This window comes from Bidens hawaiensis, unplaced genomic scaffold (genome assembly GCF_021521415.1).
Source record: "Bidens hawaiensis isolate Kalapana, Puna unplaced genomic scaffold, B.hawaiensis_p1.1 tig00003698_1, whole genome shotgun sequence".
NCBI classification, from domain to species: domain Eukaryota; kingdom Viridiplantae; phylum Streptophyta; class Magnoliopsida; order Asterales; family Asteraceae; genus Bidens; species Bidens hawaiensis.
This window is the reverse complement of record NW_027491212.1, coordinates 748,186-773,007: the sequence shown is the minus strand read 5'-3', so window position 1 is coordinate 773,007 and position 24,822 is coordinate 748,186. Positions and strand designations below refer to the sequence as shown.

Here is a 24,822-nt window from a genome sequence, read left to right as displayed (position 1 = left end):
AAGCCTAATATCGTTGAAGCTAAACGCGTGTACCGAAGCTCTCGTCTCGTGTCCTGTTTTCCCGCTCACTTAATTATCAACTTGACCCTAATATATTTAACAAGTTTTGTAATTTGATATCGAAAGTCACTAAAATTGACCTTGCAAGTTGCTTGTTGAGTATTCAAACAATCATGTCCTACATTAAATACACTAACGGATATTAAATTAAAACAACACAGCAACAATACGAACCAAGACTTTTTAAAAATATACAATGAAGAGTATTGTTACAGCCCCCGACCCCTATAACCCGGGATGGTAGCCGTGAACATCGAGTGGTGGTATCAGTGTTTATTATTATAAATTTGCAACAAGATATTTTATATGGACCGTAGTTAGAAAAAATGATCATAGTTACAAAACACCATGATTCTTATTTCATTAACTCGGAATATAAACTCATTTTATACAAACATAAGTTTTATAGGAATAAATCCTAATTTACAAAACACGTTTGTTTATTATGGTTACAAGCCACTTATTCATGGTGAAAGCTCGCATGCATCATTCATTTATCTCTAACAAGTCAACTTATATTTGTTTAAATATATTTGATCAGCACGAAATACTAGTGAGAACATTCACATGTAAATGTTTACATCTATGTGCTTATAAATTACCGAAAGTTACTTGTCACCCGTCCGTATATGTGATTGTGGTCACATATTACTTATTGGCTAACACTTGTCAAATAAGGAATCTGTAATAGTTCAGTAAGAAAGCCTTGTACTTTAAAACACGTTGAAAGTATTTTGAAAGCACTTAGATTATCTTTCTTCAGTTTGATATGTTTAAAAATCATCATGACAGTATTGGAAATCCAATTGTCTCACGCAAATGTGAGTTGTATAAAAACTCAAATGTCTCACCTTGTAAGTTAACAATTAATTAGCGCTTCCTGGTATAAAACACCTAGGTTAAACACAATGTAGTATATTTAAATTAGTATAAACCCAATAATTATAATAATAATCATGAGATTAGAAACTTTACACGATGGCACAATGTCTTACCTTGTATAAGCAGAGTTTTTGGATTCGTGTATAAGAAGTTTCTTTCGATCGGAGAGGGTATCATTACGAATACTCCGGGATATTATACCATCTTCTTAATATAAGAAAATTGAGAGAGAAAGATGAGAATTATAACTGATTTCTGGTTTTTTCTTATCGCGATTGACCTATTATAAGGCCATCGCGTATCGCGACGAGACCTATAGCTTTGCCGAGTCAGCCCTAGCTAGTCCTTGTGGAATTCCAAATGGCAGGAAGCGTGTCACGGCTGCGTAACCTCCACGTCACGTATCGCGATGGGTTACTTAAGGTTCCTTCGCGTACCACGTCATCACGGCTGCAAAACTTTCTTTATAATTTACACGTCATCACGTATCACGATGAGAAAATACTAAGGCGGCTCTCAAGCGGCTCGTGGCGATGGGAGGATATTTAAAAATTTTTAATTTTCAACAAAAATACTAAGGTAGCTCGCGGCGATGTGAGCGTGCGAAGTGCAAAGTGCACCATATTGCGACCTTTACCCGTGCCCGTGGGCATCGGGTGCTTTGCACCCTCTTCTAGGACCACTGGGTGTGATTTGTTTTATAAGAATATTATCATGAGCTCTCTTTCTTATAAAGAACTTTATAAATTTTTATAGTAAATAGTGAAGAGTTTGAATAGGTGTTTAAGCGCTGAATCTGAACACGAAAAGTAGTAAGTAATTTAAGATTTGTTTGATAATCGTATAAAATTTATAAGCACTTTTTTATACAATTACTGAAGCTCACATGCTACATATAATATAATACATATAGGAAGGGCAAACAAATAATTTTCCAAAAACCTATAAAAATTAAGAGGTACAATCTTCAAAAGCTTAATGTACAACTGTTTGTTGCATAAAATCTTACCAACAAAAGTTTTTTATGATCCCGCTCAAATTCCTTATCCTCCCTGTACATTTTAAATTTTGAATTCCTCAAATTTATCAAAACCTAAATGCTTTTCTCTCTCTCTCTCTCTCTCTCTCTCTCTCTCATAGTCTTATCTGACCATGGTAGCGGTTCACCATTCCACCACCGAAACCAGGGGTTATTTTTCTTCATCTTCATCAAAGTCGTCCTTTAAGCAGCTCATCTCTCATGCCACACCATAACCATCACGAGTTTAGGTAAATTTCAAACCCTAATTTGGTTCATTTCATCTTTTTTTCTTTCTCTACCTCCTAGAAGAGTCAATGAGTTCTTGCGTATTACCATTAGAAAGAAAGCTGGTTTGATGATGAACTAAATTTCATCATTGATTATGAATATAAGAGAGGTCCAGTACTATTTTCGACATCGTCTCTCTCTGGCTCTGTGCCACCGCCTTCTTCATAGTTGTTGTGGAATGTGGGAGACGGATGATGTTCTTGAAGCTGTGAAGAAGCAAGCAGTTGATATGGTAAGGAACTGTAACCTACATTTGCGTGTGTATAGCTATGAGTGGTTTCGTAGTCAATTATGATGTTAATAGTGGATTTTATCTTTACTAGATTGTTACTTTATTTTTGTAAAGTATTGTGAAAGATTTTATAGATGTATAATTTTGTTCTTGTCTTATTTTATGATTAATGAATTCAAATTTGAATTATAGGAACCAAAGAAGTGCTAACATCACAAGACATTGTTAAGAGATTAGAGATTTTTTTGGCACAATAAGCTTGAAGAGTAGGAGATGTGTGGCCTTTAGGTTTCAGGCTTACAATTACTGTTTTTTTTTATCCTAATTAGTCATAAAAATTGAATAACTGATTATTTGTTTTATTTTTGTAGAAATGAGATGGATTAATTAAATTTTCGGGCTCTGAATCTAGAATCGCATGAGGTCTCTTCATAAGTAAATTATGAATTTTATTTATAGTTCTCTATTATATTTGTTTATTCTATTATTATGAATTATATTGTTATATAATTGGTGTTGTATATGTATTGATATTTCAAGAAATCCCTGCAATGGGTTCAAGATGGCGTTTTAGCTGATCCTTCTTGAAAAGCCAGCGAAACTTTAGTAGCGGTCTTGGTTTTAAATTGTGCGCATCTTACACGCATATTGCGCTGATGCAACGATGCGAGGGTTAGGGCGCATCGCTTCATATATTGTTGTAAGGCCCCGTTCCCGGTGCCCTATTTTGGCGTTGGATTTACTCATAAATACAGTTCCAAATATCGGAGTTATTAAAAACTTTTGCTGAAATAATTTAACTTCATTCACTACAAAACATTCAAACTTGTCTGAAAAACATAACATTAAAGTATCTTATTTAGACATCATGACAGTTCCTCTTCAGATGCCAGCCATTTCAGTTCATACCATGTGTCTCCCTCAAGCCAGCTGCTTTAATCTATTCACCTGCGTGCATACTAAAAGCCTGCTACGCTGAGTGAGTTCTAGTTAATCAGATAACATACTATACATACACATATACGTGCCTAAAGGCACGTATTACATACTTAACCTATTCATCATTCTTCCACATATATTCATGCTGTCATCCTTTCGTACTTTCTTTCTTTAACATACATAGTATATTCATAACTATCCTTACATTGTAAAGAGCAATTCACCCTACACAACTCGGATATTACTAGGGTCCGGTACCCTACATCCTCGAATATTATTAGGGTCCGGTACCCTCAATCCTCGGATATTATAAGGGTCTGGTACCCTCCATCATCGGATATTATTAGGGTCCGGTACCCTCCATCCTCGGATATTATTGGGTCGGGTACCCTCCATCCTCGGATATTATTAGGGTCTGGTGACCTTCCTTCCATGCAACCATACCATCTTACATTCATTTCATTACTTTCATATTTATGTATTTCCTAAATCATTCATAGATCATTAATAACACATTCACATATCCTACATACATCATTCATAACATATTCACATATCATACACTTACCACTTAAGGTAAGTGTATGAACTAATCACATCGAGTAAATTCACATCCTCGAAAATATAACAAGAAAATGGGGCTAGAAACTCACATGTAAGAGATTCCTTTCAGAGTTAATGGTAACTCCTTTCCTTAATTGGGTGCGGCTAACTGTATAACAATTACATATATCAATTAACTAGCCCTATCCATATCATATTTCTAGGTTATTGTAACCCGTAGCTACGAGATCCGGGGGCAGTTCCCCTGGCAGCGTGGTTCTAGGGTCGGTAGCCCGTAGCGGGTCCAAGGGGCAGAACCCCTTGCTGGGGTTAAGCTGTCAGGTCAGATTGGAAAAATTTATTTTCATTAATAAGTCTTTACTAAAACACCTCATAAGAAAACTGAAGTTTAATTATTTAATCAAATCGAATCTTCATTTTAAACGTTACCTCTTATTATTAATTCCTTACTTATTCTTATCTTAATCATCAATTAAGTCCATATCTATCGTTTACGTACGTAGACACCGTTTATCTTTCGTTTATTTTAAAAATTCAATCTAACGCATAAGTCATGCTGGGCGTCTAATTTATTCTCGCGTATAAGTTGACCTCATATAACTTATATATACACGTCCATACATATACGGCACACATGAATACATACACGCCATATACATATACAGGCATACATACACGACACTACATATACATATACGCCATACACATATACGGGCATACATACACGTTGTTACATATACATTTACGCCATATACATACACGTGGCTATACATATGCGCTGCTTTACATATACGGATATACATGCACGCTTTTATACATATGCGCGGGTATACATACACGCTGCTATACGTATACGACGCATATACTTATACGCCGTATAAGTCCAGTTCAGCTCTTATATACGCATTTTTAGGGGGTTTTCTTCAATTATGGCCGCCGTCAGCCGCCGTTAACCACCATGGTTGATCGGGTTTTATCGTTTATGACTTAGGTAGCTTCGAGGTGTCCAGATCTGAGATAAGGTGGTCCTTAAGCTCGTTTTTGGTTGATTAAACACCCGAATAAAGCTAGAGCTAGATCCAAATGGCTCGTATGGCATCATGGGGCTGCGGTGTCGGGTTCTACTATTTTGGTACAGCTGAGGTAAATCATTTCTTACCGTCGGTTGGTCTTGAATTGTTGAAAGGATTAGTGTAGAGAGTGTTTGGCTTAAGTGTGTGTTTTTGAAGGTGTAGGCTATTGTGTAGAGATGGATGGAAATGGAAAGGATTAGGGTTTAAAGGTTATTTATATTCCCTTAAGCCCATGGACCTTAGGCCCATCTTTCCTTTTTAGTCCATGATCCATTTCATTTAATTAGCCTACCATCTTCTATCTTTGTTATTATTTTATTATTAATCTACTAACTCAAATTAATTCTTCCAACTTCAATAACATTTAAATATTATTCTAGGAAATTTCGGAATGTTACAAGCCTTCCCTCCTTGAAGAGGTTTCATCCCCGAAACCTAACTCTTACTTAAACAAGTTTGGGTAAAACTTGCTCATCTCTCCTTCAATTTCCCAGGTAGCATCTGATCCCTTACAATGCTTCCATATTACTTTCACTAACCAAAAAACTTTATGACGAAGCTGCTTTTCCTTACGGTCCACTATCTGTTCGATGTAGTTCAACTGTTCATTAGCCTCGATGTCTACTAATGGCACTTGAGATGTGTCATCAGCTAAGCATTTCCTCAAGTGAGAAATATGAAAGGTAGAGCGATTTCCTTCTAACTCCTCAGGCAAATCCAACCTATAAGCTACTTCACCCACCAGATCGATGATCTTAAATGGTCCAATGTACCTTGGACTTTACTTTCCTCTCTTCCTGAAATGATGATTCCTTTCCAAGACGAGACCTTAAGCATCACATTGTCACCAACGTTAAACTCGACTAGTCGTCGCCGCTTATCAGCATACGACTTCTGGCGGTCTTGAGCAGCTTTCATTCTTGCCTTGATCTAAGCAAACTTTGAACAGGTTTCATGCACAACTTCTAGACTTTCAATCCCTTTCTGACCAATCTCTTTCCAACATACAGGAGTCCTACAACGTCTACCATACAACATTTCGAACAGTGGCATACCAATACTCGAATGGTAGTTGTTGTTATAGGACGCACGCAAGGGAGGCATAGTATGTGACTAACATCATGTTTGATCAAGTCAGTAGTGAATTTGTACGAAGTACAGTGGTGATCAAGTTTATTGGCTTACAAGGGTTTGCTCTTAAAGCATTTAAGTATTCAGATTATGAACCCCAGATAATGAACCGCATAAAGACTCACAGTGTCCAGATACATGGGGCATCCCATTAATACAAGATTTGAGGCTATAAAACAATACACCTTTGAAATGTTAACCATAAACTAGATGCTTTTAATTTGAAGTTTTTGATTTTTGGTGATCAAACTGACATAAGGCTTGAGTATGACAGGCTATTACTTTTATGCCTTCATTTCCAAGACTTTTGGAAGAGACTAACACCTCTTTCAATTTAGCAATTTTAAATTTATATCACATACTTTACCTTAATTATTTGTTTAAGACCTACCAATGCACCAATGGAGTTAAGCACCTAGTCCTTTAAGCCTATTTTTATACTGAAATTTTAGAATAAAATGACCAATGTACTATCATATTCTCTTTTTGCTTCAAAACCCATTTTGAGGAGCACAATTTTTTAATATTTTTGTATTTTTGAAATATTTGAATGTTTTGGATTTTCTCTATACAAACCGAAACGCGCAATCTCTTTTTATGTTCCCATTTTATCCCCTAAAAACCAAAATGTTAAAGAAATAAAAAAACCAAAACTGTACAAACAAAATAATGATTACCCGAGCTTAGGATATCAGCAAGAGGTTTTAAACCATTTAAACCAAGAAAAAATTTAAATCTTTTGTAAAATAGCCCTGCCTTCTGATAATTCGTTTGCACCTTCTCTATGTCAACTAATTGCTTTTCATAGCAATCACGGATAAAGTGATAACGAATATCAATGTGTTTCGTTTTAGAGTGGTGCACAAGGTTCTTCGTGATGCAAATAGAAGCAGAGTTATCAATATAGATGGGAGTAATAAAAAAACTACAAACTGTAATCCCGCAAGTGTTGTTGGATACATAAAACCTGTGAATAACAACTCAAGGCTGCCACGTATTCGGCTTCTATGGTTGAAGTGGAGACCGTTGTCTGCTTCTTACACTGCCAGGAAACAAGACAGCTTCCTAGAAAATGACAACTCGCTGTTGTAGACTTGAAGTTAATATTGCATCCTCCAAAATCCGAATCTGATAAAGTAGTAAGATCGAAACGATCATCCTTGTGATACAATAACCCGATGTTAAGATTACCCCTCGAATAGTTAAATATACGCTTCACCGCTGCCAAAAGAGTAACACGGGGAATCGCTTGATACCTGGCACACAAGCAAACACCAAACATTATATCAGGACGCGATGCAATTAAATACATTAAATAACTTATCATAGCTCGGTAAAGGGTCTGATCAACGGTATCTTCCAGTTCGTCCAATGACAAACTGCGACCCACGGGAAGAGGAGTAGAAGGGAATTTTCTGGTAGTTATCTTGAATCGGCTCAAGACATCATTAGCGTATTTCATATGATGAATATAAATTCCAGCTTCAGATTGTTGAACCTGCAACCCTAAGAAGAAATTCATCTCCCTCATCGAGCTCATCTCAAATTTGGTATGCATCGAATTTTCGAAGTCCTTACATAACTTGTCATTTGTTGAGCCAAATATAGTGTCATCGATATAAATCTGGCCACGGAGCAAATCTTCTCAGAAAGTCTTATGAAAAAGGGTACAATCCACAGTTCCTCGTTAGAAGCCACTATCCATAAGATGGTCAGCAAGAGTGTCGTACCAAGCCCTCGAGGCTTGGTGTATACCATAAAGAACCTTGTTTAATCGATAAACATTGTCTGGATAGTCACGATCTAGAAAACCATGAGGGTATTTCATGAACACCTCTTCATGAAGTTCCCCGTTAAGAAATGCACTCTTAACGTCCATGTGGTATACATATAGCCTCCAATCTTGGAACTTGAGCATATACTTCAGTGTAATCTATGCCTTCTTGCTGATGAAACCCTTGCACGATTAAACACGCTTTGTTTCTCACAATGAACCCACGGTCATCTTTCGTGCATTTAAATACCCATTTTTCCAGGATAGGCTTTTTAACCTGAGCAAGCTTATCGATGAGATCCCAAACACCTAGTCCAACAAACTGTTGCAATATCTCTTGCATTGCTTCAACCCATGATGAATCTTCAAGGGCCATAGGAACACTTGTCGGATCAACTTGAGATAAGAAGCAAGTGTAGCGAGCAACTCTCATGATTCCTAAAGTATGCATATCAGCATACGCACATATTACATTATCATCATATGCATTAGCAATTTGATGTCATGTACGAACACTTACATCAAGATCACCAATGATGTTGTCCTGAGGATGATACGTGTGAATCTGAAGCATCGGATTATCAGGAACAACATGATCACTTAAATTAGTAAGATTTTCTTCAGCCGTTATATCATCCAAAGTATGAGAAGATTCCCAAGAAGGTACCTCGGTAACTTCGGGATTCTAAACAAATGGAGCAGAAGAAGAATCTACAAAACAACCAACATCTGAAGACACAGAAACAACATCAGATGTTTCAGGATGATCATGGTTAGCAATATCATCATAAATAGAAGATATTCGCGTGGAAAGCATTTGTTCTTCCAAATAAGCACGCACCAAGTCTTCGTTTGGTTCTTCAATTGAGGAAATAAATGAATTAAATAATCCCTCATAATCGAACCCAATCTAGACCCTTGCCACTAGGAGGTATAGTGTAGCTTTGACAGTCTATATGGTACCACTCTTCTACACAACCTGAAGAAAAATTAAAGACTTGTTTCTTAGGCGACACATAACCCAGAAAATAACTTCAATAGCTTTCTCCTCGAATTTACCCGCATATTGTTTCAACATTGTGCAAGGACACCCGAAAGTTTCGATAAACTTTAAATTAGGTTTTCGGTTGTTTAGAAACTCATAACTCGTCTTTTGAATCCCCTTAACCGTCATAACATGAGATTTGATTAATATTTGTGTGAATATGGATGATTCATCTTTTTGACATGACTATGTCACATACGCCTATGCCACAGAATCGAGTCTTTCTCAGTTGCTTTAGTGATGAAACACGTTTCAACATAAGTTGAGGTACTCATGTAAAGTACATAAATATCATTCGACCTAGGAGATCGCATAACAACCATTTCTTCAGGAATGACATATCCAGGTTTGAGTTTTATGCACTCCTAGTTGGTAAATACGGTGGTGTACTTTTTATCACAAATCTGAGAGACGGTCAACAAGTTGTGATCCACCTTGTCACACTAATTTACTTTCTCAAATGTGATACTACCATTTGAGACATCTCCTTCCTTGGTTATCATACCGCCTTGATTAACTGAAAAAGCTACATAACCCCCTTGAATATTCTTGACATCGGATAGAAGGTTAATGTTGCCGGTGATGTGACAAGAGCATCCACTATCCATTTGTCTCCAGATATCATTTTGGATGTATGTTGCACAATTAAGTAAAGTAATTAGACCAAAAAGGCAGCTTATGCCTCAGTCTTAGGCACCTCTTTCTTTTCATCAGAAGAGTTAATCATTTTAGACTCCAATTGTGATTTATACACTTGTGAATAAGTCACGGGTCTCTTCAACTTTCGTCTAAGATATGCATCTTTTATCATAGTTGTGTCATAGTTTTTTGCAAAGTGGTTGTGAAGGCGCAAACACTTTGGGCTTTAACCTAACAATGTTATAACTAACATGAACCACCTTGCTTGGATTCACATCATGAAACATAATTCGAGTCTCATCAACTTGAGATAATGGTCTCTTCGGAATCTCCATAAGCACGGGAACCTTTTTGGTTTGTTCCTTGGTGACAGGCTTGACATTCTTAAGTTTCCTAGTTTCACAATTTCTAACCATGTGACCACGTTCCCCACACAAGAAAAAAGTTCTCATATCCACGACCGCACTTTGTGGTTTAACGGTTGATTGTGAAACATTGGATTTACAAGATTCAGTTGAAACTTTAACATTATCCAAATCGTTAAAAGATACAACCTTTTTCTTTTTGTAAATATCCAAAGTTAAACAGTTCGAGAAACTTTGTAAAGTGTCAGTTCCAGTAGATCTAACAAACGTTACAGGTTTGACAAATTTTAAGTGTTGTTTCAATCATGCTTTAATTGCAGGCTTGGTTGACAATTTGAATCTTGCAAAAGCTTGCTCAACATCAAGTAAACTTGAAGTTTTGTTCTGAAAAACACTCCCGATCAGTTCGGGCTTGATCAAGTGTAAAGGAATGTCTTTCTCCTCAAAAAATTTGTTTTAATTTAAACAAACATCCCTTTTTAGCTTAACCAATTGAAGGATTAATGAATTTCATCAAATCATCGTTAGAAATTGTTGATTTTTCTGATTTCTTTGATTTAACTTAACTTTTGAGTTGTTAATCTTAGATGTATCTGAACCATACACTGCTTCCTCAAATTCATGAGGTTCACATAAGATGTGATTAGAATGTGGAATATTCTTTTCTTTGTGTGTGTTTTGTGGTTCAAACACGTCCTAGATCACAACGTCTTCAACAATTTCAACAAACACCTTGTTACTTTGAATGTGAGATCCTTGAGCTGATGAAGAATAAGTTGGTTTTTCTTGAGAAGATTGTGTGGTTTTCCACATTAAAGACTGATTCAATTTTAGATGTTTTAACAGCATTATCTTCTTTCCCAGAAAATGGATTGTTCTAATAGTCATTAGAGAATGGTGGAGGCACCTCTACAAATCCTAAACCAGTTTTCAGTCCTTTTTGTTTTCCCGAAACTTCAATTATTTTATTTAAAAGAAAGGATACATTTCAAAACTTTTCCAACTTATTCTTTAGCTCTAGGATATCATTTTCAACTTCAGTGATTTTGGTTCTCAACTTGAGAATTTCTTGAAACTGTTTGTCAACAATAATTAGTTTTCTTGAAAGCTCTACTTTCAGATCATGATTACTATTAGACAATCCTTCAATTTTATCTTTTGATATCTTTCCTAGATCAGAAGATTATCTATAGTTATCTTAAACTATAGCAAGTTTGTAGGTCCCTTGGACAGATCAAACAACACAACAACTAGTACACTTGGATCAATCTCAACACTAGCTAGCGGAAATCACTAGTGAGGAACCAAGATCTCGGATCTTGTTTGGTTTGTTATTTGCCGAGAGGATAAGAGAGAAAAGAGAGAGTTGAGAGAGTTTATAAGAGGATAAGGTTGAATATTGGCAAAAGGTTATGTTAGCATGTGCATGCTTCACCTTTTATAGGTGAAGCAATTCCATGCTTTGTTTAATTATAAACTGCCCAATGGGCTTCATATTACATGGCCTCGGGCCAAACATACAAGAAAAAACAAACCAACTAGCTAACTAACATAAACGTTAAAGTATGAGTAAATACAAAAGATTAATAACAAAATGGGCCTTACAATCTCCCTTTAGTCTTTCAATTTAATCCGTTAGCTCGTATCTTCATCAGAGTAGGACTCGTATTCAAACCCCTCGCCGTGATCGAATGGTTGTTTCTCAACAAGAAGGCGTACAAACTTGATGAACTTCTTGATAATAGCATTCGTACAATCACAACGAATGTCTTCAACAGTGAACAAGGGTGACTCATAAAGCTTGAGTAAGTCAGCCTTGCCAAAACCTGATAGCTCGTGCTCATCGAAAAAGTGGAGGTGACGCATACTATCACAATGAATTATCACCTCACCCTTTTCGCTGTCAAATTCCCACGAGACAAAATCATAAAGAAGATTGTCAACAAAGGACATGTCGTGCATAATGGGTTCTCCATGATAATCGATAATCTTGTATCTCCATATTTTCGTCTTCTTTCCGGTCACTGGATTGACTTCTTTTGACTTGAACGATCTGCCCGGATTCAAAGGAAAGTTTGGGTAGTCATCCTACCACTCGTGATTCAGAATCCTCTTAAATCAACCCTCCACAGTGCTTTCCTCTTCACCATGACCCACGGTCTTCCTAAACTAGTTCATATAGAATATGGACAGTGTGTGCATATCTCCATAAGATATGTCAAGTCACCATTGGCACATCGGATAGCCCAACTTTTGCTATATTTGTGTCATCGTGCATAGAGTATTGGAGATTCATCATGATACGCCTTTGACCTCCAACTCAAGCTCGCTATTTTGCTCACATTGTAGTACTTGATACATTTTCTTTTCCTCTTTTGATCAGTCTTGGATGAGGAGTGACAACAGGCTCTTGAGCTGGCTCTGCAATATCCCTTCCGGGAGTATCAGGATTTAACGCCTTGTTCTTGAGTTTTTTAACCAAGGAAAGAAAAGGAAAGGAGAGGGAAGGATAAGAAATGGAAGGGAAGGGAAGGAAAATGTTTTTAATTAGGTGTGCTCTTGAGTTGGAAGGAATTAGATGAAAGGAAAGGATACATATGTATCCTTAGTAATCAACCCATTTTTGAGATGATAATTTATTGGGAAAAGACATCAATTTAATCCCTCCTAACTCCTCATACTCCTTTCCTTTCCGTCCTAAAAAAAAACTCAAGAACACCCATTTTTTAACTATCCTTAGTTTTCCTTTCCCTACTTTAAAAAAACTCAAGAACAGGGCGTAAGAGTAATTTATTCCATCATCAATAATCATCTTTATTGTCTTCCACGACATCTTGAACATGTGAATTGGTATATGCGAAAGAAGTCTCACGGGTCCTTTGAGCTTCACTTGGCGATTCTTGTTCACTCGCCTTAATTCCACCGGTGGCTTCATTACCGCCACCTTCATTATTATCATCATCACTGCTCTCATCATGCGATTCATCGAAGCTATCATACGTATCATCATCCTCGTTATCATGATTCTCTTTCTCCACATCATCGTCGTTCCCATCATCATCCGAGTCATCCTCGTCGTCATCATCACCGTCGTTTCCACCACCTCCTTGAAACAGTGGTTGTTGAACAGGTTGTTTGACGATAGGAATAGTAGCAGGAGCACTCACTTGTGAAACCGAAGTAGTTGCAACAAGTGAAGAACTTATTGAACTGACCTGCCTAGTGGTAGTGGCATTAGTAAAAATAAGCTTGGTGCTTGTGATTGTTCCAACAACCAGTGGCTCCTCCATGGTTGTGCTCACCGCAGCACCACTTCCACTAGCTTCTTTCCTCGACACACCAGATATGATTCTATGAAACTTACCTTGAGCTCTTACCCTTTCGGCATCATCGACAAGATTTGCGAGATCTGATGTTCATTTGTTGCTCTACTCAGTCCTTGGCTCCTTGTCTCTTAGGAATACTTTAAAGCCATCAAATGAGCCCTCAAGTCGTTCCCATCATCATCAGTCAGACGCATTACCTCCATGATAGCTAGGTAACGGTTGACAAGGGACTCGTTCACTTGATTCTGACCATCATTGAAGCCTTGTTATTCTTCAATTTCTTCTTCTAACATCTCAATTCTTGTCCTTAACCTAACACTTTCACCCATCAACCTGTCCATGTACCTGGAGGATCTGGACCCACATTCCAACAAACCAACTCTTGAACCAAGATGTTCAAATTTCATTCTTGCATGGTCAAGAGTCGTATCTAACTCCCTCATGAGATTACTTGCAAAGTCGGAGGAAGAAGTAAGATCAGTTTCTAGATGAGAAACCCTTGATCGATGTCTTTCCATTTAATCATGTTGTTCTACATTTCGTAAAGAGTTTGGTTGATTAACTCTTGTCGATTGCTGAGTCGTTTTTCAAGATTCTTGATCCAACCTTGTTGACTCTCAATCCGAGCTCATCCAGATCTCGGCTTTCTTCCAACTGAGCTACTCTATTGTCAAGAGCATCCCGCTGCCTTGTTACATGCGCACGATTCTCATTTGATTCCTCAAGTGCCTTAATCCTATCGAGGATAGGATATCGAAACACGGGGGACTTTTTCGATTTACCACTGGAAATAAGAGTGGCTTCTATGATAGGGCTCTTGAGTGTTGAGGGATGTGTGGTTGAGATGATTGATTGTGTAGCGGTTGGGATAGGCATGGTTAGGGTTTGGGTTGGGAAGGATGTTGGGATGGCTAAAGGTAGGCTTATGGGTTCGGTTGTGGTTGCTAAGTTTTGTGTAGTGGCTTATTTGTGGATGGATGATGTAAATGTAGAGGTCCAAAAAGAAGTGCCCCTAATTAGTGAAGTGAATTGGTATGAGGGTGATGTTACGGGTGTGGTAGTCCTAGGTGGTGATGGGGTTTGTAAGAAGGGTATGGTTTTGGATTTGGTGATTATGGGTAGGTTTTCTAGAATGGAAGGTAAGGGCTCGTCTAACCTAGACGGTGAGGTTTCTGGTGGTGTAATGGGTTCATTTATAAGGGTTGGGTATTTTGATTGAGATTTGGGTTTGGATTTGGATTTAAGAAGGATGTTTGGTTGGGTCTTGGTGTGGTATGAGATTTTGATGGGGTTTTGGATTGGGCCTTGGTTATCTTAACTTGTTTGGCTCTAAGCTTCTCTATGGTTTTGGCTACGCTGGTGGGTGATGCTACATGAGGGTCAGCTAAGGTGGCGGTTTGTGGTGTTGTGGTTTGTGTGGAAGAAGGTGTGGATGCTAAGGTTTCGCTAATCATAGCAGAAGTTGAAAGAAATATTACACTGAGTGTAGGCATCTTTGCAAAACTGGACTTCTTGGAGTCCTTCATCCGCTTCAAACGTTTGAGGGAGCGTTCAGGTTTTTTTTAATAAAACATGGGCCAGTAATCAGGTTAAAAGACCAAATACATTAATATTTTTTCTTCTTTTAGTTTCAACCTAATCAATAGGAAATTTCTAACTCATGCTTTTGTTTTAACTTTTTTATATTAATAAAAATCCATAGTACATGAAGTTTTCTTCTCTTTTGTATTTTTACTATTTTAAATTAATAGATTATCTCTTGGTTAATATAAACTCTTTATTTTAATTTTTTAAAGAAAAAGTATTCTTATCACACATAAAAACACGTTTTGTTTAATCAATACGTTGCTAGAAGCTCTCAAAACAAATACTTACAAGTAATAATAAGAGGTTGAGAAGAAGTTGAACTATCAGAAGACAATAATGCGAGTGACCGTGCCTTGCTTAAACCAATTTAATGAAGTTTGGGTTAATAGTCAAGACACGTATTTTCACAAATCATCAATCATCATATCTTCTCAATTCTTAATTCATCAAATCATAATATATTTTGGACTTTATTTAATATATTTTATATATTTTTTACCCGTACCGTTGCCATACCCGTATCTTGATTTTTTGAATTTTGTTGTTCCCCGTACCCAAGTCGTCCCATGCCCTGGTCCGTACCCGTTCCCGTGCTATATAGCGTACACGAAATACATTTAAGGTTAAAAACACTAAAACGTTAAAGCCAAATTCCCAGCCCTGAAATGTTCAAGGTGAAACCTTTAAATATTCATGTTTAAATCTAACACGTTCAGGAAAAAAACTTAAACGTTTAGGCTTATATCCTCATACATTCAAGGTCAAGACCCATCACTCAAAACTCAAAGTTGATCGATTAAAGCTTCAAATTGATGATAAATGGTTTAATTTCAAGGTTAATTGATCAATTACATTCAACATTTTCAATTTCAATTAGTCAATTTGATCAACTAAACTGTAAACAAAAATCGGTGGTCGTGACGAAAGAGGACGGTTCACATGATGGTAGACGATGCCCGCAATAGTGGACGGTGGGCTTTGAAGGGACGGCAGAGGCAGTGGGCGGCGATCGATTGCTTGGTTGTGATATTTAGGGTTAGCATGTGTTTGAAATCAAGGATTAAGGATGTCACGTACCGAATGTGTAAGGCCTGCTCCCGATGCCCTACTTTGGCCTTGGATTTACTCATAAACACAGTTCCAAATATCAGAGTTAAATTATACTTTTGCGGAATAAATAAAACTTCAATCATTCTTTACAAAACATTCAAACTTGTCTTTAAAAACATAACATAAAAATATCTTATTTAAACATCATGACAGATTTTTAGATGTCAGCTTCCTCAGTTCATGTCATTTGGCTCCCTCAAGATAGTTGCTTCAGTCTATTTACCTACGTGCGTACTAAAAGTCAGCTACGCTGAGTGAGTTCTAGTTAATCTGGTAACATACAATGCATTCACATACTATACATATACATCCGAAAATACACATTATATACTTAACCTGCTTATCTTTCTTTCGCACAGACGCAAATTTATAACTTCTTTCTTTCTTTATATATAATTCATACTTTACATACTTATACGTTTTAAAGAGCATTACGACCTACTGCCTCGAGTATTATTAGGGTTCGGTCCCTTTTCTTCCTTGGATGTTATTAGGTCCCGGTCCCTTCTTCCTCGAGTATTATTAGGGCTCGGTCCCTTTCTACCTCGGATATTTGTAGGGTCTGGTCCTTCTTCCTCGAGTATTAATAGGGCTCGGTCCCTTTCTATTGTACCTTACCATTCTTTTATATTTATTTATAACTTTCATACTAAACATAAATATATCATCCATACATCATATATAACAATCACGGCTTCAAACTATCACATGCAGTACATGCAATATCCGAAGATCGTTCACGTATCAGCATTCATTCGTAACTTTCATATAAATCATACAAGGCATACATTTTACCACTTAACGTAAGTGTATTAACTAATCACATTGAGTATGCACACAGCCTCGAAAACATAACAAGAAAATGGGACTAGAAACTCACACGTAAGCGATTCCTTTCTGAATTACGGTTATGCCCTTCTTAGTTGTTCACAGCTAATTGTGTATTAATCATAGTAGAAATTATCTACTTCTAGCTATACCATACTTCTAAGTTATTGTAACCCCTAGCTACGGGGTCCGGGGGCAGCGCCCTTGGCAGCTAGGTTCTAGGGGTGGCAGCCCATAGCGGGGTCCAAGGGGCAGAGCCCCTCGCTGGGGTTAAGCTGATCCTGAGTTCAATTTTTTAATCAAATCAAATTTTCATTTTAAACGTTACCTTTCATTATTAACTATTTACTTATCTTTAGCACATATATCGTATAACTCCATGTCTACAATTTAAGTACATATATGTCGTCTATCTTTCGTTTATTTTATAAAATCATATTCGGTCCGTATAAGTTCAATATTGACGTATAAGTGGAATATGGCGTATAAGTTCTACTAGCGTATAAGGTGTCTCGGCGTATAAGTTCTATACGCGTGTAAGTCATTCAGGCATATAAGTTGTTCAACGTATAAGTCATACATGCATGGCTTACTACTTACACATTGTTCCTACTTACACTCTATGCTTACTTGCACGATGTCATGCTTACACGCTTCTTACAAACTTACATGCTGTCATACTTACACTTTGCTTACATATACGGCTGATACACTTATGCGCTGCTTAGACTTATGCGGCGTATATACTTATACGGCGCATAAGTTCTTTTCAACTCTTAAATACGTGTTTTTATGGTTTTTCGTTGATTCCAGCGCCGCCAGCCGCCATTAGCCGCCATTAACCACCATGGTTGGTCGGGCTTTAATCGTTTATGACCTAGGTAGCTTCGGGGTTTCCAGATCTGAGCTAAGGTGATCCTTAAGCTCGTTGTTGGTTTCTTAAAACCCCAAATAAAGCTAGATCTAGATCCAAACGTCTCATACGGCATCATGGGGTTGCGGTGTCAGGTTCTAATATGTTGGCTCAGCTGAGATAAATTATTTCCTACCTTCGGTTGGTCTCGGATCTTTGAATTTAGTAGAGTAGAGAGCGTTTGGCTTAAGTGTGTTTTTTAAGGTGTAAGCTATGGCGGATAGATGGATGAAAATGGAAAAAATTAGGGTTTAAGTGTTATTAATACTCCCTTAAGCCCATAGACCTTAGGCACATCTTTCCTTTTTAATCCATAATCCATTTCATTTAAATAGCTTACCATCTTCTATCTTTATTATTATTTTATTATTCATCTACTAACTCAAATTAATTTCTTCCAGCTTAATTAATATATTAAATATTATTCTAATTCTGGAATGTTACAGAATGTATGATAACATCTTAACATATTGTATTAGATTCCTTATCTATATATATATATATATATATCACGGTCCGTTCCAGTTTTGTACGACTGGTTTTGAGGATAAACCGTAAATCAAACCGTTCACTACGGTTTTGTAACTTTAGAAACCTATCGACAGAAAATTTAGAAAAGAAACCGACCGCAAAACCAAACCGATGACAGCATGGGCTGTTTCGAACCAAACCATGAACACCCTTGAAATAAGGGGTCATACCCCTTTTAAAATAAGTAAAACTCTACCATGAAATTTGAACCGCACCACATTTGACACTTGAGAATTTAACTCCGCCACCTCCTTTTACGGCTCGAACACCGCCATTTTAACCGAGGATACACCCAAAATCTCTTGAATACTGCTTTTCTCTTTTGCCCTTGATCTTGAAAGGTTTTCTAGGCAACTCCAGAAGATTTATTTTTTTTCTTTTTTTTGCTAAACTTGGTGTTTTATGAAATTCTGGGACTTTTTTTTGCGTTTTAGTGGACGGATCCGGCGAGTTACAAACATGTTTGTGGTTATTTTAGTATAGTATCTTGTTTATTTTTTAGGGTTTTAGGTTTAAGGAGGGAGACCCTTGGATTAGCGTTGAGCACAAGCTAGCTTATGCATAAATGAAAATTGACAGCAGACATACTTGGAAGCCTTAGGGACTTTAGATTTTGGTGCTTAAAGCCAGGAATGCCTTGAGAAACTATACAAGCAGACACGCATGGAAGCCTTGCGGACTTTAGATTCATGTGCTTAGAACCGGACAAACCTTGATCCCATGAGCTTTGAGTGCTTGAGCCAAAACTTGATCAACAATAGATTGAATGGAGCTTGAGTTTGAACTAGATGAAACATGAGATGAACCAGCATTCTTGAAGGTTAAACTTGGATTCTGAGCAATGGAGTTGGTTTGGCTTATGAATGCAGAACTCACACCGGTTCCAGTTGTCATACCAGCCTTCGAAAGAGAACTAACATGTTTACCCATTCTTAGCTTGTCATCCATTTCAAATGATTTGATGATTGAGGTCAAGTCACTAAGACTGGTAATTTGAAGGTTTGTGGATCTCTTAATAGTGATGACACTACTGCTCCATGAATAGGGAAGTGAGTTGAGAAACTTGTCATTAATTTCAATTTGATCATAATCAATGTCAACACTGTTGATTTTAGTGATCAACGTTTCAAATATTGAGATAAGGCTAGCAATGGTCTCTCCTTGAATGTAGTTAAACATGTTGAAGTCACTTTTTAGCATCCGTTTTCGACTATTTTTCATTTCCAAGTTTCCTTCAAACTTAGCAGCCAATGCATCCCAAAGGGTTTTAGCGGTAGTGTGTTCTCTTAAAGTTAAGGCTATATCATGTGAGAGACAAATAGTTAGAACACCAAAAGCCTTTTGATCTTCAGCAAGCATCCTTCGATCATTATCATCATAGTCTGCTACCGCTTTAGGAACTTCACCATCAACATTAGTGGTTACAGGATGATGTAGGCCTTGTTCAAAAGGTCTAATGAGATTGTGATCAATGATTCTGAGATAATTCTTAAATCTCCATTAGAACTCGTCAAAGTCGTTGTCCCATTTCATCAACTTTGGAGGCTAGGATGTCGTACCAGCCATGTTCTCGAACAACACACATTGAACAACTTCAGCACCTGCAACAGTGGGATTGGGATTTACCATTTTTAAAATCTGTTAAAAAAACTAAGTCTGATGTAATCTAATGAAAATTGTAAGCTAATCAAGGTTGATTAGATTACAATTTACTTAGAAAAATTTTGAACACAAGCAGGAATTGTAAGCGAGTTTGATGTAAGCGAGTTTGGTGTAAGCGAAGTGTGATGTAAGCGAATTATAATGTAAGCGAATTAGGTTGTAAGCGAACTGGGTTGGAAGCGAACTGGGTTGTAAGCGAACAGGATTGTAAGAGAGTTGGGTTATAAGCGAACAAGGTTGTAAGCGAGTGGGGTTGTAAGCGAGTTGGGTTGTAAGCGAATTAGGATGTAATCAAGTTTGATGTAAGCGAGATTTTAAACCTAAAATGGAATGTCACCAACCAACTTTCTTGCCACCTTTTACAAGCATACCCATTTCATGAATATCCCAACTTTTGAGACAACATATCACATGCATCCACTACAAGCACAATCATTTGAGAATCAAAACACCAAAACACTAACTTTTTAACACCTCTTTGACATGTTCATGAACAAGAACATCAAAAAAACTTGAAGAACACGAAAACACTTATTTTCTCGAAAAATCCGTCTTTTCACACACAAGACCAAAATCCAAGGTTGTGACCCAAGATCTACAACTAGACGACCCCGAAAGCTCTAATACCACGAAAGCTCTGATACCAATTGTAGGTCCCGAAACCGAATCAAACAACAAAACAAACTAAATACTAGTTGTTCTTGGATCAACCTCACAACTAGTTGGCGGAAACAACTAGTTGGACCGAGATCTCAGATCTTGTGTGTGTGTAGGGAAGGCCGAAAATAAGAAGAGAGGTGTAGGAGTTGAGAGAGTTTTAAGTTACTTGGAAGAATGAAAAATGCAAGGGTTGTTTGGCGTATTCCATACACACACAACTAGTTGGCGGAAACAACTAGTTGGACCGAGATCTCAGATCTTGTGTGTATGTTATACACCATTCCATAAATAACAAGCCCAATAGGCACCAAATACACAAGGCCTCGGGCCTAATACATATAAGGGTAAACGACATAAACGAAAACTAGAGTAATACAAATACGAAAGACTTAAGTAAACAAAACCGGGCCTCACAGCTTCTTAAACTAATCTTACGGAATATATAAAGTTTTTTTTAATTATTAGTTCAGCTTTATTTTAGTTTAATATATATATATATATATATGTATGTATCACGGCCAGGTTTTGTACGACTGGTTTTGAGGATAAACTGTTAATCAAACCGTTCACTACGGTTTTGTAACTTTAGAAACCAATCGGCCGAAAATTTAAAAAAGAAACAGACCGCTAAACCAAACTGATGACAACATAGGTTGTTTCGAACCAAACCATGAACTCCCTTGAAATAAGGGGTGGGCTCATTTTTAATATAAGTAAAACTCTACCAAGAAATTTGAACCGCACCACATTTGACACTTGAAAACTTAACTCCACCTCCTTTTAGGGCTCGAACCCTGCCATTTTGACTGAGGATACCCCAAAAAACTCTTGAATACTGCTTTTGTCATTTTCCCTAGAACTTGAAAGATTTTCTAGGCAACTCCACAAGATAGTCAATTTTTTTTATTTTCATTTTTTTTGCTAAACTAGGTGTTTTAAGAAATTCAGAGACTTTTTTTTACGTTTTAGTGGATGGATCCGGCGAGTTACAAACATGTTTGTGGTTATTTCAGTATAGTATCTTGTTTATTTTTTATGGTTTTAGGTTTAAGGAGGGAGACCCTTGAATTAGCGTTGAGTAGAAGCTAGCTTAACCATAAATGACAATTTACAGCAGACATACTTGGAAGCCTTGTGGACTTTAAATTTTGGTGCTTGAAGCCAGGAATGCCTTGAGAAACTATACGAGCAGACACGCATGGAAGCCTTGCGGACTATAGATTCATGTGCTTAGAGCCGGACATACCTTGAGAAACTATACGAACGAATTTACTTTGTATTAAATTTTATATCTTACCAAGATGTTAAAGTTTATGAAATAAAAATATTTTCTTCCACGGCTTTGAATATGCATAAACTATCGCATCTTGCCTCCATTTGACATCGTGTGACAAAACGAAATCTGCAAAACAACAAATTTATGGGTTAAGTCCATGCATGCTTTCGTACGGTCGTAAAAATTCCATAAGCACGTTTTACCTAGTTCAACACATTTGATCAGGATATATAGACCTTTTTTGGAGAGAACCTGACTTTTCCACTCATTCTCCTAGATAATTATTGGTCATAACTTCAAAAGGGAGAAGATTATCAACTACAAAGAAAGTTCGATGATTGTTGGCTGTCATACACCCCCAAGGGCAACCTTAGACCAGCATCATCTTGTTAGAAGGAGGAAAGAAAAAAAATCGTAAAATATTATTTTTTTAAAAAGTTGAAAATAAATTTTTAAATAGTTCTCTAGTTGTCTATTTAAAAAAAACTATATATATATATATACATATAAACATGAATGTTATAAATAAATTACTAGCATATACATGATATTAATGCAATCGATAACAACGGTTATAATTTCATTGTATACAATTTAAATTAACTCGGAATTACAAAAGAATCAAGTGAATATGACAATTACGCGTACTAGCATATGTCTAAACAAATTTATTTCAAATAAAAAAGAATCAATCAAATGAAATAACATATACAAATGAAAAAAGTTTATTTGCTTATTCATGTTTTCATAAGCTCCATCTCAATATAGATCTTCTAAACCTGAAAGCAATAAACAAAGGACATATGAGCAACTAAATTAAATATTTCGAAATGCATAAACAAATTAACATAAACAAAATGTTTAGTGTTTGGAGGCTTTTCGTCAATACCTTATTTAAGACCTTGTTAATGAAGTCCTTCACATCTATTATAAGTTGGTCAGATTCTGGCAACTCCGAAAAGAGGAAGAATTCGTGAAATGTGTTTGGGTAGTCAATCAAGTACGCTTCCTTCCCGGACTTCTTGAGCCACTGGTAGTACCTAGTGTGCCAGTCCCGAAGGGTATCAAACCCAGCTGCAACCACCATTGTCGCGGGAAAATCCATTTTGGATATGTCCACGGCATTGGGGCCGGTAACATTGATGATCGGATGGTCTCGGTTGAAGGGTTCACCTAGGGGCATGAACACGTTCCAAAACCAATCGGTCCGCTTCATTGTCACGAGAGGTACGGATCCATCCATCCGTATTTCAGAATCTGTTCGCTCCTCCCCACCAAAAAATGGTTGGATCGCCACCAGCCCAATTACCTACAAAACATCATCCTGTTCATCAGAAGCCATGCACCTGGTTTAAAATATATAAAGCCAAGTCGTACCTTTAGTTGCTGGAATTCGAATTGGGAGGCTGTTAGAGTGACATGATGAGCTAGGTGTCCGCCAGCGCTCTCACCGGCGATAAAGCACTGTGAAACGTTGGCATTCTCCGGCAGCCATTTTGACCTGTTATCTTCATTGTCCAGAAACTTGAGCACATCAAACCCATCGTCATGTTGGGAAGGATGTCGGTTCTCTGGTGCAAGACGGTAGTCGACAGAAACAACAACGGCATGCAATTCGTTCGCGAAATTGCGGCCCACATAGTCTAATATCGCCACATCCGGGGATAGGGCAATATATCCACCGCCGTGAAAGTACACCATCACCGGGAGATCTTCTGCAGCGTACTGCGTGGGGACAAATACACGGAACCATAGATTGCGAGTTGGATCCACCATGACGTCTTGTGTCTTGACACCGTTCACGGGTATGGACAACGCCGGGATCTGAAAGTCCACGAGATTCATAAGACCGCGGGGCACTGTGCCGTCATCCCGGAGAAGTGGGTCGATTGCAAGGTCTATTGCCGATAGTACAATTCGTGTTCTCAAGGGCAAGGATAGCTGAGATTTCGTAGTTTGCGTTTCCATAATTAATTGAAAGACTTTTGTGATCAGAGAGGTAAGGTACTGGTACGTATTCAAAATTCAGGTTGTGTGACAAATGCTAAACATCAACTTTATTTATACCGCAAAATATGCGAGGTTATATCACACCATCTTTGATTATTTCAGTCAAATATACCTTTCACATGTTCACACCAAAAAGGTTGGTCATGGTCCAGGGTCTAGTTGAATTTAGAAATTAATCCTGAGTCAATAACTAATGCTCAACTTGCAGGTTAAGACATAATAGGCTGCTTCAAGGAGTAACTTCCAAAATAGGTAACTTCCAAAATAGGTAGGGTGTTCGCGGTTCTGTTTTTATGGGTTTTAAGTTAAACCATGAACCAAACCTTTAGTAACGGTTTAGTTTCACAGTTTGTGCTTTATCGGGCTTTTATATATAATGCATAGAATAAAAATAAAAAAAAGTTGCTGAAAACTCATAAAACATCACCGATTTCCATTTTAGACTATAAAACTTCATTAGCCGGATACCAGCAAGAATAGATATTTTGTTGAATTGTAAATCTGTTCTTTCTATTGGATGAAGAGAATATATAAAGAAAGAAAAATTATAAACAAAAAATAAGTTACATATTTCATTCTTTCTTATATAAGAAATATTGTGCAGCTTTCTACGCGTTAATAAAGCATACTTGAGTTTCCTGTTTCAAAGTACAGTTTACGCGTTAATAAAGCATACTTGAGTTTCCTGTTTCAAAATACAGTTTCAATAAACATATGAAAGTGCAGTTTCCAACTATTAAGGTTAAGGGTGGCAAACCCAACCCAAATGGATTGTTCTGGGTCAAGATAGATAATTTTTAAAAGTAAAATGAGTTAGGATGGATCATAAAAATTCTTCAAGTGGGTCAGGATGGGTTGGAAATATACAAGTGAGTTTCATTTATAGGTTAAAATGGGTCAAAACAA

General features: G+C 37.2%; 1 pseudogene across 1 annotated transcript; it reads right to left on the bottom strand.

Annotated features, from left to right (window-relative positions):
• Positions 1 to 22,717: 22,717 nt before the first annotated feature.
• Positions 22,718 to 24,165, bottom strand: LOC143624135 (putative carboxylesterase 18 pseudogene; annotated as a pseudogene). The gene is made up of 2 exons (XR_013152043.1): positions 23,284 to 24,165; positions 22,718 to 23,215 (listed from the first exon to the last, which is right to left on the bottom strand). The product of XR_013152043.1 is annotated as a putative carboxylesterase 18 pseudogene (transcript).
• Positions 24,166 to 24,822: the final 657 nt, after the last annotated feature.